Source organism: Rana temporaria, chromosome 5 (genome assembly GCF_905171775.1).
Source record: "Rana temporaria chromosome 5, aRanTem1.1, whole genome shotgun sequence".
Taxonomy (NCBI): Eukaryota; Metazoa; Chordata; class Amphibia; order Anura; family Ranidae; genus Rana; species Rana temporaria.
The window spans coordinates 265,543,049-265,549,684 of record NC_053493.1 but is presented as its reverse complement, the minus strand read 5'-3'; positions in this window follow the sequence as shown (position 1 = coordinate 265,549,684).

Here is a 6,636-nt window from a genome sequence, read left to right as displayed (position 1 = left end):
GTTCCCAAGTTATACTCTAAGCCTGGGGTGTCCAAACTTTTTTTTTTTTTTTTTAAAGAGGGCCAGATTTGATGAAGTGAATGCCGACCATTTTGCCTGACATTATTTGAACCATTAAAACTGTCTAGGTGTGTTCCTCCGAGCACGAATACACTGCCCAAAAAGAATTCTCTTGCCTTTGTGACTGTGTGAGTAAAGAGATGAGCTCGGGCGTATTTGGATATATCGTGTTTATTGGTGTATAACACACGCCTTCACTTTAAGAGTGAAGTTTCAGGATTTTTTTTTTTTTTTTTTTAATAAAGAACTGTGAAGCAAAATAAGGGTTAGTGCCCATCTGCAGTCTCACATGCTCATCTGCAGACTCACCATTGCCATGAATGCACCACCATATTTGCCAGGAATGCACTCTCGAGCGCCAAATTAATTACAGGAGAATCTCCTGTTTACACAGCGGCTTCTTTAATAGAAAGTCCCGCCTCCTTTGATGGACAGAACAGTCGTCCAATGGCAGCGCAGGACTTTCTATTACAGAGGCCGCCCATAAACAGGAAATGCTCCTGTGTGTGTATGGCGGCGGCGCTCTTCCTGCCTCCTCCCTGTCCCAAAGCATATACATCTTTCGTGTGTATATATATATATATGTATATATATATATGTGTGTGTGTGTGTGTGTGTGTGTGTGTGTGTATATATGTGTGTGTGTATATGTGTGTATATATATATATATATATATATATATATATATATATATATATATATATATAATTTATTTATTTGTCAGTTTATTTTTTTTATTTTTTTTTTCATTCTGCTACTCCGGAGTATGGCAATACCACATGTGAGACTTACACAGCCTGGTCACACACTGAGGAGAACCCTGGAAACGGCGCTACAGCCGTTTTGTTGACGTTTGTAACCGACTGTGATTGGATACAACCAGTCGCGTGGTAAAGAGCCAATTTCATTGGCTCTTTACATTGGATTATTTCATTGGTCTTTGCCCTGATCAGGGATGGGCTGTGTCCAAGGGACACACCTCCTCCCTGATCACTGCTCTGCGCACACTCCCGGGTGAGAGAGGGTCGTGCACAAGAGGCAATAGCGAGCAGAATACATGTGACCGGCTGTGATTGTACACATAGCCGGTCACGTGGTTAAGAGACAATTTCATTGGCTCTTTATTCTGATCGGAGGGGGGTTGTCACGAGGGACACACCTGGTCCCCGATTACCACGCTGCGGGGTTCTGCAGTAGCGGCGAAGCTGAGACCATCATATGACTTCCACCTGGGATGACAGGGTGTTTTTGCAGACGTCATTTGACAATGGCCCGATATTTAATTGGTGAAATGATTGTTGTCCTCCCATATACAGAAATGGAATGGACAATATAAATTAAACTGTGTGTTTAGTAACACTTTAACCACTTACCCCCCGGACCATATTGCTGCCCAAAGACCAGAGTACTTTTTGCGATTCGGGACTCTGTCGCATTAACAGACAATTGCGCGGTCGTGCGACGTGGCTCCCAAACAAAATTGGCGTCCTTTTTTTCCCACAAATAGAGCTTTCTTTTGGTGGTATTTGATCACCTCTGCGGTTTTTAGTTTTTGCGATATAAACAAAAATATAGCGACAATTTTTAAAAAAATTATTTTTTACATTTTGCTATAATAAATATCCCCCAAAAATATATAAAAAAACACTTTTTTTTCCTCAGTTTAGGCAGATACGTTTTCTTCTACATATTTTTCGTAAAAAAAAAATCGCAATAAGCGTTTATTGATTGGTTTGCGCAAAAGTTATAGCGTTTACAAAATAGGGGGTAGTTTTATGTCATTTTTATTATATTTTTTTTTTACTAGTAATGGCGGCGATCAGCGTTTTTTTTTTTTTTTTTTTCGGTACTGCGACATTATGGCGGACACTTCGGACACTTTTGACACCTTTTTGGGACCATTGGCATTTTTATAGCGATCAGTGCTATAAAAATGCATTGGATTACTATAAAAATGCCACTGGCAGTGAAGGGGTTAACACTAGGGGGCGGGGAAGGGGTTAAGTATGCCTGGGTGTGTTCTTACTGTGGGGGGGGGGGTGGCCTCACTAGGGGAAACACTGATCTTCGGTTCATACAGTGTATGAACCGAAGATCAGCATTTCCCCTGCTGACAGGACCGGGAGCTGTGTGTTTACACACACAGCTCCCGGTCCCCGCTCTGTACCGAGCGATCGCGTGTGCCCGGCGGCGATCGCGCCCGCCAGGCACACGCACGGGAGTCGGGGGCGAGCCTCCGGCGGGGCGCGCCCCTAGTGGCGGCTGGGAGAGAGGACATCATATTACGTGCTCTCGCCCAGCAGAGCCACCTTGTGGACGTATTTCGACGGTGCGCGGTCGGCAAGTGGTTAAGTGAGTCTAAACCATTTTTTATTTCCTAATTCTTCATAAAAGGCATACGCTTAGTGACTGCTGTCCCTTATTATTCAGAATAGCCTGTTTGCACCCCTCACATCTGAAGTTGCTTTTTTTAGCCCCTCGATGCCGCCCCTCCCACATACTGCCCAGTGTTAAAACCATGGAGGTATGGTGGTCCTTAATTTAGAAGTCTAGACCCTAGTAAAAAGGTGAAACCAAGACCAGAGGGTGCACAGATTTGGCTTTTCTAATCTCTTGTGCTAACTATAGTTACCCTGTGGTGCTTGGTGTTGGGTGGGACTATAAAAAGTTTGCCATGGTTCAAACCCCCCCAAAAAATCAATAAGCCGGCCAGCTCTAAAACAAAACGCCCGTATCTTCCGGGTCGGATCACAATGCGTGGTGACGTCAGAACGTTCTGACATCACCGCACATTGTGATCCGACCCGGAAGATACGGGCGTTTTGTTTTAGAGCTGGCCGGCTTATTTACTGGATGCGTTTTATTCATTGACCTGATGTAAGTGCAATTCCTTTTATTACACATTAAACGCGAGGATTTTACACTATGTGAGTACCCTCTTCCTTTCCATATACATCCTGTGTGGGCACATAGTTTGAGACCATCCACCTTCTGATCATCCCGGGCTGGATAATCCTCAGATACCATCGTTTTATGCTGTATCCGATCTCCTATAATTTAGAGATAATTCAAATTCGGTAAGAGGCAGTGTGTGATCTTGGAAGTGCCTTTCTCATCACCTTTTTACTTGGATGCTTCGTTGACCTTTTCACTTGGACAACTATCTATTATGAACTTTCTTTCCTTTATGGTGGACTCTACATTGGAGGATGAATCATTTTGCCACTGTTCATTGATGTTCAGATGTATTTTTTATATTTATGTATCACCTTTGATACAATTACTGACCAGTATATTCACTTATAAGTTATTATCTGTTCTATTTTTCTTGGGGTTAGCTGTTTTCAGCACACAACACTTATTATGCTACATTAGCGCAACTTTTCTCTCGGTTTACAAATTGTTTGGTGTAGTATAACACTTTTTGGTTGCAGCTTTTTTTTATTTTCAAACAAGCGCAGTATCTTTTTTTTCTTATTCTTGCTCAAATGTGAGTGCATCTGCACGCACAGTGGGGCGAAAACTTTTAGAGGATAGCCTGGTGTCAAGAAGGGCAGCAAAGAAGCCGCTTCTTTCCAGGAAAAACATCAGAGACAGACTGCTTATTCTGCAAAAAGTACAGGGATTGGACTGCTGAGGACTGGGGTAAAGTCACTTTGTGAATCCCCTTTCCAATTGTTTGGGGCATCCGGAAAAAAAAAATCTTGTCTGGAGAAGAAAAGGTGAATGCTACCATCAGTTCTGTCATGTCAGCAGTAATGCACCCTGAGACCATTCATGTGTGGGGTTGCTTCCTGGCCAAGGGAGTGGACTTGCGCAATTTTTTTTCTTGGAAACACAACCATGAATAAAGAATGGTACAAAAAGATCCCCTGAGGGCAAATTCTCCCAACCATCTGAAAACGAACAATGCCTTTTCCAGCATGGAGCACATTGCCTTAAAGCAAAAGTGATAACTAAGTGACTTGGGGGAACAAAACACTGAGATTTTGGGTCCATGGCCAGGAAACTCCCCAGACCTTAATCCCATTGAGGACTTGTAATCAATTCTCAGTTACATATTTACATAGTATGTTGGGTTGAAAAAAAGACAAGTCCAACCAATGTGTGTGATTTAGATGTCAGTATTACATTGTATATCCCTGTATTTTGTGGTCGTTCAGGTGCTTATCTAATAGTTTTTTGAAACTATCAATGCTCCCCGCTGAAACCCCTGCCTATAGAAAGGAATGCCACATCCTTGCCGTCCTTACAGTAAAGAACCTTTTACACAGTTTTAAGGTTAAACCTCTTCTTTTTTTTTTTTCTAATTTTAATGAGTGTCTCCCTTTTTGGGAAACAGTTTTATCCCTAATGTGGGGTCACCAGTATGGTATTTGTAAATTAAAATACCCTTCCAAGTGTCTTTTCCAGAGAGAATAAGTTCAGTACTCGTAACCTTTCTTCATAACTAGTCCGTTTTATTTGTTTTGTTGCCATCTGTAGTCAAACATCATCCTTCCTGAGGACATTGCTGAGCCTATCATCTACTAGGACCCCTGGTCCTTTTCCATCCTTGCTTCCATCAGAGGTTCCCCCCCCCCCCCCCCCCTCAGTGAGTTGATTGCATTCATATTTTTGTCACCCAAATGCATTCTTTTAAATGTTTCCACATTAAACCTCATTTGCCATGTAGCTGCCCACTCCATTTTTTTTTTTCAGATCTACTTGCAAGGTTTCCACAACCTGCGGTGAATTTATTGCCCTGCTTAGTTTAGTATTGTCTGCAAATACAGAGATTAAAATGTTTACCCTTATCCTCCAGGTCGTTTATGAACAAATTAAATAGGATGGGTCCTGGGACAGAACCCTGGGGGACCCCACTTTCCACACCTGACTAATCCTGAGTACTCCACATTGATCACTAACCTCTGAACTCGCCCTTTTTCAATTCATGTACTCACCCCATGGTCCATGCCAGCAAACCTTACTTTGTACAGTAAACGTTTATGGGGGATTGTATCAAATGCTTTTGCAAAATCCAGATACACCACATCTACGGGCCTCGCTTTTATCTAGATGACAGCTCACCACCTAATAGAAGGTTATTGGATTGGTTTGGCAAGAACGATTCGTCATGAATCCATGCTGATTACTGCTAATGATACAGTTTTTATTACTAAAATCTTGTATATAGTCCCTTATCATCCACTCCAAGACCTTGCATAATATTGATGTTAGGCTAACTGATCTGTAATTCCCAGGGATGTATTTTGGCCCTTTTTTAAATATTGGTGCTACATTGGCTTTTCTTTAATCAGCTATTACTATTCCAGTCAGTAGACTGTCAGTAAAAATTAGGAACAATGGTCTGGCAAGTACTTCACTGAGTTCCCTAAGGACCCTTGGGTGCAAGCCATCTCGTCCCGGTGACTTAATAATGTTAAGTTTTTCAAGTCTATTTCTAATTCTGTCCTCCTTACTGTGGCGTGTCATGAAGATAAACACTGCAGTTTTGTCACTAAAGCCCCCCGATTCCCTTGCGAAGACTGAGGAGAATAATAAATTCAATACCTTCGCCATCTCACCATCCTTTGTAACCAGATTCCCTTCCTCATTCTTTATGGGGAAATATGGTCTGTCCTCCCTCTTTTACTGTTTATATACTTAATTTCTTGGGGATTTTTTATTTTTTTTGCTCTCCTCCGCTATGTGTCTTTCGTGTTCTATCTTAGCCACCCTAATTGCACCCTTACATTTCTTGTTGCATTCTTTGTAAGGTTTGAATGCTGATGATGATCCATCATGCCGCGTACACAAGATCATTTTTCAGGATGTAAAAAACAACGTTTTAAAATTTTTTCATTTAAAACGATCGTGTGTGGGCTTCACATCATTTTTTGGGTTCTGAAAAACGCCCCAATTTTTTTTCAAACATGCTGCATTTTTTAACAACGTTTTAAACAATTTCGTTTTTCGGGTTGTAAAAAATGATCGTGTGTGGGCTTAAACGACGTGAAAAACCCACGCATGCTAAGAAGCAAGTTATGAGATGGGAGCGCTCGTTCTGGTAAAACTACCGTTCATAATGGAGTAAGCACATTCATCACGCTGTAACAGACAGAAAAGCGTGTATCGTCTTTTACTAACACAAAATCAGCTAAAGCAGCCCATCCGAATGGAACTTCCCCTTTATAGTGCCGTCGTACGTGTTGTACGTCATCGCGCTTTGCTAGAGCATTTTTTTTCAACGATCGTGTGTGGGCAACGTAGTTTTAATGATGAAGTTGGAAAAAACTTCGTTTTTTCTAGAGGCTGAAAAATGTTGTTTTTTACAAGCCGAAAAAACTGTAGGAGTTCTTCCCCTGGCAGCTAGGGAAGTCTCTCAGCTCCAGCATTGCTGGTCCCTGACTGGTTTCACCAATGTCACTCAACGAGGCGTACTTATTGGGATGTTCCCAATAAATACGGGCACTTTCCCCTTTACCCTTCCTCACTGTCACCCATCTACTCTTTTCTAGTGCCTGCACCTCTTTGTCTCCAACCGCTTCTGTGCTGGCCCCTGTCGACACCTGCCAGGTACGTTCACAGGTCTCC